The following is a 14,247-nucleotide window of genomic DNA, read 5'->3' as shown; positions in this document are numbered from 1 at the left end:
CAAGGCGGGTGTCAACAAAATTAACATAATCTGATTGAAGGTTGAACTCGTGGCCCTGTCGATACATGCTACACAAGGGTATGACATGGTCTTTGATACTTATGTTCCAACGATGGGGAAACAATGCAATATTTTCATCAATCATGGTGTACAGACCTAAGAGAATGTCTCCAGGAAAATGAATAATGTCAACAACTAAACATGTTATAGACAATGTGACATCATTGAACTTGAGTGGGAGGTCAATTTCACCCTGAACTTTTACCTTATTTCCTGAAATACCACTTAGAAAAGGTATGTGTGACTGTTTTAAAATAGTAGGGTGCATACTTTCAATGTCTCTAAGAGCTGAGGGCTTGACAATATTAATTTTTGCACCTGAGTCAAGAAAAACTTTTAAAACTCTACCATGTACAATGGCTGATACAAGGGGACCATCACTTGAGACTGGACAAGTTACTATTTTTGACTTATGTTGTCTGGGATATCTGTGTCTTGTTTGTGTCAAATTTACTGTGGATCCGTCAACATCTACAACTGGTCTAGAGTCAGTGTCCTCCTCTGTCAAGTGTCCAAATCTATTTTGGGTAGCTACTGAATACACAGGGAGGGCACTAGGATTGGCTAGCTTGAATTGGTTAGCGGATGGCCTTGGGGGTTTCCCGACGACATGGAGTGAACATTCTGAGCTCCAGCATTCTGTGACTGAGCATTATAATTTGAAGTTGCATTATAGCTGGGCTGGGAGTTGTAATTACGAGAGTTCTGATAATGTCTTGGACGCTGTGAGCCTCGCCAAGACTGACCATGGGAGTTACGAGGTGGAGATGTCCTTTGCCTAGCTCTACAATCCGCAGTGTGGTGACCAACTTGTTTATGGTACGTGCAATATGGAAGCCTAGAATGATTAGATTGATGAGGGGGCCGAGAGAATTGTCTAGGAGGTGATGATCTAGGGGCGGACCAACAGTCCCTTGCAAGGTGGTTACTCTTACCACAATGCCAACATGAGGGAGTGGATGGTTGTGGACTATGGCGTTTCGGCATTTTATGAGGCGGCGAATTTGACTGGGGGCTACGAGCATGGGTACGCTTCTGCGACCAAGAGTTTTGAGAATTTGTGGGAGGATGCTGAGAACTTGTAACTACATTTACAGCATCAGAGGGTGGCAACAGTTGAGCACTTCGGGGAGCTAGTTTATCGGCGGCATTGTTAATAGCCTCAAACACTTCACCAATTTCATGTTTAACACCAAAATTTTGTTGCTCAACGATTGGTTTTGTATGCTCGGGGGCAAAATGCATTAAAGTACCAAATGCTATCATTTTGGCCATAGCCTCAGGGGACAGATTATTGTCTTTATCTAACCAAGTTGAATTATTCATAGCAGAAACTAAGGCATACAGATACTGATCGAGACGGCTAGTAAACGCATTAAACGATTCACCAGGCTGCATGGTGGCATTGGCAATTTTCTTGACTAACCTATATGGGTCAAGGTCTCCTTTATTAACAAAGCGACGGCGAAAGAAATCCTTAAATTCAGGCCAAGACTGGAGGCTAACAATGGCTTTCTCATCAACAACAAAACGTGCATCACCTTTGGTTGTGTCCACGGCTGACCGTGCAATTGCTAAGTATTCGGCATCAGTAGGCTTAGAAAAACGTGCAACTGTTTTCGCTTCAACCTTACTAAACCATGATTCTAATAAACGCGATTCCCCAGCAAAAAGAGGAATAGCCATTTCCTGAGCTGATCTCTGGCCATTGGGATGAGCAACTGCTCCTGTTGAGTCTGAAGGGGTTTCAACAGTGGTAGGCATTGTCACAGCCGTGGAAGTAATATTTGAACGCAGATTATAATTAAGTGCACCTGGCATCAGAAATAGTATACACAAAAATAAACACAAAAAAATATCAACTTGGCTAAAGTAAAAATGGCAGAAATAAAATTATTAAATTGGGCTAGGCAAGAAAATAATTAAGAACAAGCAAATTGTAAACTAATTTTAGCAATCTTTCATTAAAAAATGACTGGAATTAGATGTATGTAAATTAATTAAACCAGACTAAGCCCAGCAATTGAGAATATAAAAACTGGAAGTGCAATTGCAAAATTTCATTAAAAAGATTCAACACAACAAGTGGCAATGCAAGAAATATGGATGTAGCACATAAACTGGACACAGGAATGTATATAACTCCTATGGTAAAAGTTTAAATTAAAATGCTTAAAGGATAAATTTCAAGTTAGGTCTGGAGAAATTAAAAAAAATTATATTGCACAAATCCTTAACTGCTACTAAAACAAGGATTTCTTAATTCACTGGAATTTGAATTTACCAATAACACTCTAGGAGAACAATTAAAATTCAATGAAATTACTGTAAGAAGCAGGAATGTTGAAATCACACAGGAAAACTGTGGGGAGTGCAGTACTGAACCAGCTCCAATATTTAACAAGTCACTGAATGGTTAATTCACAGGATATTATGGGAATTATTACATAAGTCACTTTTTAACACTTGGCACGTTGTTCTCAACTAGCAATTACTTATCTCAGGGTTGTAATTTATGAGGATCACCAGTAGCCAAAGTAGGAGAAGCGTCGTGAAGATCTGAAGAGGCCCATGTGAGGCGTGTTTACAAACTGGATGCGACGGCAGCGCTCCTGGCGGCGGTGGCGCGAGACTCAGGGACCCCACACTGTTCAGGCTAGAGGCACGAAGATAAATTCTGACGACGACAATATTGCGACGATGGAATAACCAGTTGATACTTGCGACGATGGCTGACGACGATTGCAGTAGCTTGCACCCTCACGAAGCTTGATACTGTCAGCTTGGGTGGCGGTGGTGGTGGTGGTGGGTGTAATAGGTGGTTCCCACGTGGTGGCGCGAGGTTCAAAAATGGCTGGCGCGGGAAGCTTCCTTCCTCCTCACTGATGAGTGAGCGTTCTCACAGGAAGATATTGACCCTTACTTCTAAAACGTTAGCCTGGAGTAGTGGTTGATGGCAGGACCCCGGTCTGGCACAATATTTGATGCGTGGGTGGCAGGATGGCGGCTTATGGCGGTGGCGGTGGCGGCGGTTTTGGCTGGAACACGAGGCGATGCTGGGTACTGGAACTTTTGCTTCCAGAAAAAAATTTCTGGATCCCACTGCTGCTACCAGTATTCGTTTGCCTTGTTCGGGTAGAATGTAGACTCAGTAGTCGCTTCTATATATATTTATTGAGTGAGGCAAACAGGTGTATAACTGGCCAGCCGAGGTCCACCTACTCTGGGTCTGTGAGGATAACTGAGGCTGCTGGGAGCATCGCTGATGCTCCTCTGTCTGGCATGACGTCAGAGGCCTACTCGCCTGTGATTGGTTACATTTCAACTGACAGAATTTGAGTATAACAGACCTAGGGGAGGAGGAACCAGTAGTCGACCTAAGGGGGAGGAACCAGTAGTCGACCTAGGGGGAGGAACCAGTAGTCGACCTAAGGGGGAGGAACCAGTAGTCGACCTAGGGGTTAGGAACTAGTAGTCGACCTACGGGGAAGAACCAGTAGTCGACCTAGGGGGAGGGGGACCAGGATAAGCTTAACATGCCCCCCGACAACAGGAACCCATAAGCCAGAAGCTGAGTGGGCTCCGGCTCTGATGACAACAAATGCCTCGGGCATCCAAGCTACACTGTTGCTTCATTGATCTGCAATTAATTTTTAAAGCAACACCATGAGAACTCCAGGAAAAGTCTAGGCCGCCTTATGGGCCGCCACACTGGCCTACCTGGTCTTGGTACCAACAATACGATGATTTCCTGTTCTTAAATGTTCAAAGATATTGGTTCAGATTTTTAACTCTTCGCTCTAGGAAACTTTTTATTAGGACGACGGCTGTTATGTCATTCTTGCATTATATGCCACTTGGTATACCAACCCTGCCTCAGTATATACATATTGTAGGTAAAAGTATACATATTTCAGTCTATGGTACGGTGAAATGATACATATTGTTGCCTATGGTACGACAAATGTATACATATTTTAGGCTGTCGTATGGTGAAAGTATACATATTGTTGACTATGTTTCAGTGAAAGTATACATATTACACACTATGGTATGATGATGGTATCCATATTGCAGACTATGGTATGATGATGGTATCCATATTGTTGGCTACAGTGAAAGTATACATATTGCAGACTATAATACGGTGAAATTATACACATTTTTGGCTATGGTACAGTGCAAGCAAACTCTTGTGTGTTGGGCATGTTTCCTTTCACCTGATGCAGCTGTTCCCCAGAGCTGCAAATAGGTACCAAGGAATTAGACCACTCTTGTGGGGCGCACTCTGGGGGAAGGTGATCGGTAGTAGTGCTTAGGGACGGAGGATATAGGTACCTCGATACGTCCAAGCGCAGGCTTCCTGTCACCGCCTGTATTGTTGACGACGGAAACGCCTTTAGGAAAACGATGAGGGTGGTTGAACCTTATGCATGAAACTTTTTTTTTTGTTTAATTTAATACAGAAATGCATTACTAATTGGACGCTTGTTCGTAAACCATGCTAAGACATTGCACTGCCGTCTCGTAGACTCCCGGATGACCATAAACGGTCCAGCTTGACGTGAGTTGCTCGGGCCGGCAACGTTGGCGGCGGTCAGGGCGGGCCGCCAGGAACCTGTTCTCTGGTAAACAACGGAACAGGCCAGTGTTGAAGGGTAACTTTCCAGCAGCAGCAGCAGCAGCAGCAGCAGCAGCAGCAGCAGCAGCAGGTGTCGGCTTTTGCATTACCTTAAGGCATATACATATGTATTATTTATGTTGTGTGTAACGAGTTGGTCGTTTTCTGTAGTTTCATTCTTGTATCTCTGTATTCTCATTCCCCTGTCTTTTCAGTTCTTTGGGGTCCTGTTGATTTCCCGCATATTCACGGAGTGCTATTGAATGCGGATGATAGAACGAGTCAGAGGGTTTCAAACTACTCTGAAGATCTTCATCTTTGCTGGCACAATCAGCGTGGGCTTGGAGGGTAGAGCGACGGTCTCGCTTCATGCAGGTCGGCGTTCAATCCCCGACCGTCCAAGTGGTTGGGCGACCCCAGGACCCGAGGGACCCGAGGGACCCCAAGGACCCGAGGGACCCCAGGGACCCCAGGGACCCGAGGGACCCCAGGGACCCGAGGGACCCGAGGGACCCCAGGGACCCCAGGGACCCCGAGGGAACCCCAGGGACCCCAGTGAAGCATCACCAGCAGGAGTCCATCATCACTCATCACCCGGACGCGGCCTCAATATTGCTGTTAACACTTGACATTTAGCGCCAACACGCCCCTGAGACAGTGACGTCACAACAGACACCACCTGAGACACGGGTGGTCGGGGTACTGGGTCAGTACTGACCTTCCCCACGATGCAACCCACAACAGTTCCCTAATTCTCTGGGACCCATTTGCTGCTAGGTGAACAGAGCCATCAGGTGTAAGGAAACGTGACAGGGGAATGGTCGCTGGGACCATTGGGTCATAATCAGACTTGGGTGATTGCTGCCACAGTATTTATGGACGCCAGAGAGTGTGCTCTTGAGACTGGGGCCATGAGCTACGGCTCTTGGGTCCCGCCTCTTGTATATAATCCTTGTGAAAGAATAAATGAACGTCACGGAACATAAATATATGTTTAGGGGTCTTGGTAGTTTAGTTGGGTTCATTATGGGCTCGCAATCGGGAGTCCTTTATGAGACAGAAATGGTTGGGCACATTTCCTTTCACTTAGGTGTAAATAGATAATCGGGAGTTAGTCAAGTGTTGTGAAGTTGCCTCCTGACGAGGGCCAGTAGTTCGGCCTTGGGGTACCGCGATGCACGCCTAACGTACACACATATTCAAGGCGTTTGTACTCCGAAACACGAATTATTACGAATTACATATACGTGAGGCCATATGTTCAAATTAACTGTTGTAATTTATGTGTAAGTTTAATTTTCACGTTTGTGAGATAGATTATAACTAAAAAAAATGCCTAGCATCATATTTATCAACATTTTTCAATGTTTACACAGTTTTATACATTATTTTCTAATCGAGTTAGTACTGACTTAAGAAATTTCATAGTTTCTCATTTTGCTGACTAGTTTTCTATAAATCCTTATTTCAATGTTTTCTATGATAGTAACGCTGGTGGTTGCTAGGGGCGTTGCTAGGGACGCACAACAATATGGACGACGCACAGGAGACCAGACATAGGGCAGGTTGTTGATAATAGTTACTGCCAGGGAGTAATAACCGTGGCACTGTGACCCGACGGGGTGTCATGCGGTTCAAGACTGAATGGTTCCCAGTAAGTCCTGAGAGTCAATAGGTCACAGTAAGCCCAGTTTCTTCGAAAAAAACTATCTAAGGACTCGTTTCCACAGAGTTGGTGTAAGTGGATCCAAATTCTATAAGGTTTTCAGGATAGAATAGTTCTCTGGCTGCGGATGTAATGCGTCCAATTGCCTTATATTTATAGACGGTGAGGGTCAGCTATTTTACGAAAAAAAGAGACTCTTTGACGAACGTCACAAGATATGTTATCGAGGCTTGGGACAAGTTCGACCTTGAAAAAGTGAAATAACAGCATTTGGGAACCTATGGCAGTATTTGGGAACCTATGGGAACCTATGGCAGTATTTGGGAACCTATGGGAACATATGGGCAGTATTTGGGAACCTATGGAAACATATGGGCAGTATTTGGGAACCTATGGAAACATATGGCAGTATTTGGGAACGTATGGGAAGCTATGGCAGTATATGAGGAGTGTTAGAGAGCAAGTGCATCTCACAAGAACAATATTTACAAACCGGCCGCCACAAGCTCCCACGTGTACTTGTTGTTGATTTAGGGGTCGTGACGGGGATGTGCCCTCCAGTGTCCCCTTGAAGGGTAAAACTCAAAGCCTTATGGTTATATGAACGTCATCTGTTGGCGGAAACGAACGCGCCTTGTGCCGAATAAACACTGATGCTTGTCTGGGGAGCCCCTGGAGTCCCTCAGGGAGGTAAGCACCGGCCCCAGCCACGCACACAGAACACGGAGCACCCAAACAAAGTCACGGCAAGAACATGTCTCCATAAACTCGTACAAAATGGGAAAAAAACTCAAAAACGTCTTCCAGTGACCTCCGACAGAGCAGGAGCCAGCCGCCCCCCACGCCCTGAGGGCACACCAGGAGCCAGTCGGCCCCCACACCCTGGGGGCACACCAGGAGCCAGCCGCCCCCCACACCCTGGGGGCACACCAGGAGCCAGCCGCCCCCCACACCCTGGGGGCACACCAGGAGCCAGCCGCCCCCCACACCCTGGGGGCACACCAGGAGCCAGCCGCCCCCCACACCCTGGGGGGGCACACCAGGAGCCAGCCGCCCCCCACACCCTGGGGGCACACCAGGAGCCAGCCGCCCCCACACCCTGGGGGCACACCAGGAGCCAGCCGACCCCCACACCCTGGGGGCACACCAGGAGCCAGCCGCCCCCCACACCCTGGGGGCACACCAGGAGCCAGCCGCCAGTAGTGGAAACCAGCCCTACGAGGAGCCGTTTTGCTTTTTCCAAGGGCCCTTCGTAGGCTCGATTTTTTTTCGTTACACTTGGCTACAGTCCATTGTAGGCCCGGGTGTTTTTCAATACCGAGGCGAGTGATTGTTCCCTTTCTAGCCCCTAAAATTTCGCTATTAATATTCAGAAGGACCTATTTATCCCCCTTACTTATCTGGGTGCTTTATATTTAGTGTCTAGCCAAAGATCGTTTATTGAGCATTGGAATGAATGAAATCCACCATCTACAATTCGTATGAAACAAAGGGGAGCAACACAGAGCATGAACTATCATGTATCTCAGCGTTCACCCCTGTCACCGAACCTATATTTACCCAGGACTTTTCCTAAATCTAAACTTATCCAATTTATACCAATTGTTTTGTGTTCTGTCTCGTGTTAATACTTTTTATGGCCTATTAATATCCCCCTTTGTTATGTCCATTCATCCACTTGCACATCTCTATCGTGTCACCCCCTAATTCTTCACCTTTCTAAAGAATGTAATTTAAGCTTGGTCAGTCTTTCTTCTACGATAATTAATCGAGCTGTTACGGACTCGTCGCCCTTGTCAGGGGGTCAACCCGTTCTCGCACTTGCTTACGTTAGAGTGGCAGTTCCAGCGCCATCTAAGGGTCCACACCCGAACTCCCCGGGAATAGTACATAATGTGGGCAATGCCATCTGGTGGTGGTTATCTAGTACATGCAAATGGCTAAAGATTCCTGCCTTGGTCAGCCAGAGGTGTCGTTGTGAGTGACCTCTGGTGAGGTGACGCATCAAGACCAGCGCCACCTAGTGTGTGCTACAGAGCACAATGTCAACTCCCCAGTGGGTTAGTGGTGTTTCCTAGTTCACCAATATCGGCAAGGTCATTGATGACGTTTTTGTGTCCACAGAGGTGACGTCTGGGGGCAGCGGTACTGGAGAGGGCAGTTCATCTTGGGCAGTCCACAGTCTCCCTACACGGTCCTGGAAACGACCAAGTAAGCCGCCGTCGATGAAGCAGTGTGGTAGCTGCAAGGGCTTAAGTGTTGAAAAGATCGGCGTGCCTTTGGGACTGGCTTATGGGAGAGACTGACGACAGGGAGGTGCCTGTTGAGTAGTGCTGCTGGAGTAATGGTCCCTAGAGACTGCTGCCAGGGGATCGTTACCCCTGTATTGTGACCCCGCTCAGCGTGTGGCTGAGGTACTCTGCCAGCGAGTAGCTGGAGAGCGGTCGTGGGGGTACAGGCACCTCCTGACACTGTCAGTGGCCTGGCCCACGTACAGGTGAACTCGCCGGTGTTGTTCCCAGTAAGGTTGGATATGCTACTGGACAGTGAAGAAATACTGGGGATTGATGAACTCTGCACGTGAACACGTTTGATATCCTGAGCGAAAGGATTGTACATTGGTGTAGAAATAGCCAATCTGTTCTTTATATATTATTTATGGTGACGGTGTACATTATATATATATATATATATATATATATATATATATATATATATATATATATATATATATATATATATATATATATATATATTGTGACGATAATCTCTTTCAAGAGAGATTGAGCCTGCTTTTCCCTACTTCAAGTTACGTCCCAAAATACAAGAATAAGATGCTACATTCAAGATACGTCACCGGTAGCACAAAACGTTTTGACCAGGAGGCAAAACGTATCCAAGATCCCCCCACTCCACACACCCTCCACACGCCGGCTCGTCATCAAACCAGCTAACTACCCTTCACCAGCTTGCCTGCCCCTGATTGGTGACTTGCCAGCCGCGCACCTGCACACCGCACCTCAGCTCCCCCTACCCGAGTCGACGTCTGAGCCTGACCAGCTATCAACTTCAGAATATTCCTTGTGCTCTTAGCGTTGACATCTCTCTCTGGCATACTAGCTCATTAGCTCGTATACTAAGGGAGGTCTCAGCCAAAGCCGATATTCTCAGCACCATTTCAACATTATTTAATCTATTGTGTTTTTTTTGTATTTATCTTTGTCATTTTATTTCATTAGTCATTTGTCCGAGATTTGCCGTTATTTTCATTTATGTTTAAAGTAAATATATTAAAGTTTCATTGTTCATACTTTGTGTTTTACGTGTTCCTCCCTCTCACTTACCTCAGACAACATGCAAGCAGTCTATCTTTTTTTTGTAAGTGTGACCAGGCATTGACACCTGCCATTGGAGGACTGCCGAACATCAACACTCCAACACTTTCCCGTCACAATATATATATATATATATATATATATATATATATATATATACAACCCATGTATATCTTGTAACCATCAAATGCATAATAAAGCACAAAAAATAAAAAAGGAAGGGGGTGGTAGGAGAAAAGCACACAGAAACTGTATTGGAGGGGATCTAAACATTCCCTCTAATGCGTTATGCGTGGTTTCCTCCGAGGCTATGGGTCCCCCTTCTTCCAGCTAGAGGTGGTACTCCCTTCCATATAATTGAAAAAAAAAAAAAAAAAAAAAAATATATATATATATATATATATATATATATATATATATATATATATATATATTGAACAAAACACATTGACGAAAGGAACAGTGTTTTGTTCATCCATCTCCTTTTTTTATGCACTACCCAGCCACTTTCTTGAAAGCGTGAACCCGGTTGCGACCCATAGTGGCCGTAACACGAGCATAGCAAATAAAATGGTGACGCTACAGTGACGCTACACCCTCCACACAGTGAGTGTGACGCTACACCCTCCACACAGTGAGTGTGACGCTACACCCTCCACACAGTGAGTGTGACGCTACACCCTCCACACAGTGAGTGTGACGCTACACCCTCCACACAGTAGTGTGACGCTACACCCTCCACACAGTGAGTGTGACGCTACACCCTCCACACAGTGTGACGCTACACCCTCCACACAGTGTGACGCTGCACCCTCCACACAGTGAGTGTGACGCTACACCCTCCACACAGTGTGACGCTACACCCTCCACACAGTGTGACGCTGCACCCTCCACACAGTGAGTGTGACGCTACACCCTCCACACAGTGAGTGTGACGCTACACCCTCCACACAGTGTGACGCTACACCCTCCACACAGTGAGTGTGACGCTACACCCTCCACACAGTGAGTGTGACGCTACACCCTCCACACAGTGTGACGCTGCACCCTCCACACAGTGAGTGTGACGCTACACCCTCCACACAGTGAGTGTGACGCTACACCCTCCACACAGTGAGTGTGACGCTACACCCTCCACACAGTGTGACGCTACACCCTCCACACAGTGAGTGTGACGCTACACCCTCCACACAGTGAGTGTGACGCTACACCCTCCACACAGTGTGACGCTACACCCTCCACACAGTGTGACGCTACACCCTCCACACAGTGAGTGTGACGCTACACCCTCCACACAGTGTGACGCTACACCCTCCACACAGTGTGACGCTACACCCTCCACACAGTGAGTGTGACGCTACACCCTCCACACAGTGTGACGCTACACCCTCCACACAGTGTGACGCTACACCCTCCACACAGTGAGTGTGACGCTACACCCTCCACACAGTGTGACGCTACACCCTCCACACAGTGTGACGCTACACCCTCCACACAGTGAGTGTGACGCTACACCCTCCACACAGTGTGACGCTACACCCTCCACACAGTGAGTGTGACGCTACACCCTCCACACAGTGAGTGTGACGCTACACCCTCCACACAGTGAGTGTGACGCTACACCCTCCACACAGTGAGTGTGACGCTACACCCTCCACACAGTGAGTGTGACGCTACACCCTCCACACAGTGAGTGTGACGCTACACCCTCCACACAGTGTGACGCTACACCCTCCACACAGTGTGACGCTGCACCCTCCACACAGTGTGACGCTGCACCCTCCACACAGTGTGACGCTACACCCTCCACACAGTGTGACGCTGCACCCTCCACACAGTGTGACGCTGCACCCTCCACACAGTGAGTGTGACGCTACACCCTCCACACAGTGTGAGGCTACACCCTCCACACAGTGTGACGCTACACCCTCCACACAGTGTGACGCTACACCCTCCACACAGTGAATATTGTCATTCTCATTTATATTATTTCCTGTGACGCAACAATTGCTATTAAATAATAAAACCCATTACCCTCATTTGATCTATATTTCCCCCCTTCCCCATTACGTGTGTATTCCTATAAAAATAAGAAGTCCATTATATCCATAAGTTTCATTATATCCATAAATTTTTTCCCAATAGTTGTTCTCCATTACATGAGTATTTTCTCATTATTTCTATTAAATTTCAATTCCCTCTTTTCAGACATATTTCAAATAACCGTAATATTTCTAAAATACATATTTTTATCCAGTATAACTAGTATCTCGTACGTAGAGAGAGAGAGAGAGAGAGAGAGAGAGAGAGAGAGAGAGAGAGAGAGAGAGAGAGAGAGAGAGAGAGAGAGAGAGAGAGAGAGAGAGAGAGAGAGAGAGAGAGAGAATTGTTCTGATTAAAGTGGATATATAATTGCTTGGTGGGAAATGGAGATGGCAACAAAAGTTTCCGCTAATTGGATCTCAAGGAGAGCCGAGCGCGGAGGCCGGTAATTACCCATTTCATTGTCAAACTGTCTTACCTCGCCCCGGGGTCGAGGTAAGGAAAGAGGAAGTGCTTTTGTGCCCACGGACTCTAGAAGGAAACACCATCAACTGAACCGAATAAGGCGATGAAGGCCAGGGTCCTGGGCCCGCAGGTCCTGGCCTGTACGGCCGGGTAGTGTGTTGAAGACCTGTAGGTCCTGGCCTGTACGGCCGGGTAGTGTGTTGAAGACCTGTAGGTCCTGCCCTGTACGGCCGGGTAGTGTGTTGAAGACCTGTAGGTCCTGCCCTGTACGGCCGGGTAGTGTGTTGAAGACCCGCAGGTCCTGGCCTGTACGGCTAGAACCTTTGTTCATTTGATGCATGACGCTACTGGGGAAGCCTTATCTGTATGGTAGCTATGGCCTGGACAACCAGATATGAACACGGATGATCACACCAAACTGATACTCCTCGTGGGTGAAGCCAGTGTAATCACATGTCACGTGTTGTACAGGTAATTGATGCTAATTCTTCTTCCCCTTAAATTTCACCTGTCAAAAGGCACCCACAATAATAATCGAAACCTATATATATAAAAGTTATATCAGGGGAAATTTTTGTATTTCTTAGATAAGATTGAAATAATATTGACCCTGTTTGGGTGGCTCGCCCATGTATTAAAACCGACATACCTAATCTATATTACAGGCCAGGAATAGTTAGATTTAACAGGTTGTCGGGTACAGAACACTTCCCTTAGTGTAGAGGAAGTTGGGCTGATGATGGGAGCTGTTTACATCCCACAACACCCAGTCTAGAGGGAAATAAATGCGGAGCTTCTTGGAGCTCCAGCGAGACTTGTTTTCGTTAAATTTAATGGCGTCCGGCGCCACTCGCGCATCTGGCGTCCAAACCAGATGTCGTTTTATCAAGTAGTGAAAAGAGAGCTCATATTTAATATATTTTAGTACTGATAATTAAGTTCATTCAGGGGAATGTTTTTATGATGTTTACAGTCCAGAGACTGATGTTTTAAGATGAATTCCCAATATTATTAGCTGGTGAATTTAATGGTGACATATGGCAATGATATCCCTGTTGTCTTCCGAGTTAAATTCCACTGCAATCCTGTTTTCTTTGAGGAAATCCGCAGCAATATTATCTGCCTAATGTATTGATAGTAAATGGTGTCAGTTTTTCCGACATGGGGTCAAATTATAATTCCCAAACCATATGTTCCCAATGAGAACACTTCATGTATAATGTAGACTCCTCAATATATTTTGTCACTTTCCTGTATCCAAGTCCTTGCACCAAAAATCTTTCTGGAGCCTAACCCTTTAACAAGGCAACAATCTGGCTTTGTTTTTCACCACGTACAATGTTGCTCTTAGCCCACACAACACTTTCATTGTGATGATGTAATTCAGGATCCAAGTATGTCGGATACTTACAAACAATAACTTTAGTGTAAATTATTCCCACTTCAGGAGTAACCAAAATAGTATTCTTAAATCCGTCAGTCATTAGATGTTCCACTGCCTCTTCTATCCCAACCGTTATGTAGGGCCGGTGAGCACCCTCTGCGAGAGTATGGTCTTTCAAGATTCTCCCACAGTTGACTTGAAAGGCTCATTGCAGTGCACAGTGCACCTAGTCATGCACAAGGTGCCTCTTCTAACCCTGGATGGAAACTGTCATGTCGGGTGTCCCCCAGGATGCCCACATATTCAGGAATACTTGTATCATGCGGAGGCTGCCGTATGCCCAAGGGACAACTAGATAAAGAGGAATTAAGCATTCATGCCATAGAGTCAGGAAGTACACGGTGGAAGGTGCCAAGCATGTGAGAGGGAACCCCAGCAAGGCGAGAGATAAGCTCTGACCTTTGGGGTCAATCTCAACCGGCGCGATGAAGAATATCAACAGTGATGTAGTCGTGACGTGGTCATGACGTCACTCTTCCGTGTTACTGATTGACTGTCAATTGTGTTAAGTTAGGTGTTTCTCCACGAGTAGATCAGAATCGATTAGTCAGACGTCAAGAGTCTCACTAATGCAATAATAGCCTTGCTGACGCCAATCTAAAGTAAATCAAGC

The sequence above is a fragment of the Procambarus clarkii genome, chromosome 1, assembly GCF_040958095.1.
Source record: "Procambarus clarkii isolate CNS0578487 chromosome 1, FALCON_Pclarkii_2.0, whole genome shotgun sequence".
NCBI lineage: Eukaryota > Metazoa > Arthropoda > Malacostraca > Decapoda > Cambaridae > Procambarus > Procambarus clarkii.
The sequence above is the reverse complement of the archived record's forward strand: the minus strand, read 5'-3'. Positions refer to the sequence as shown.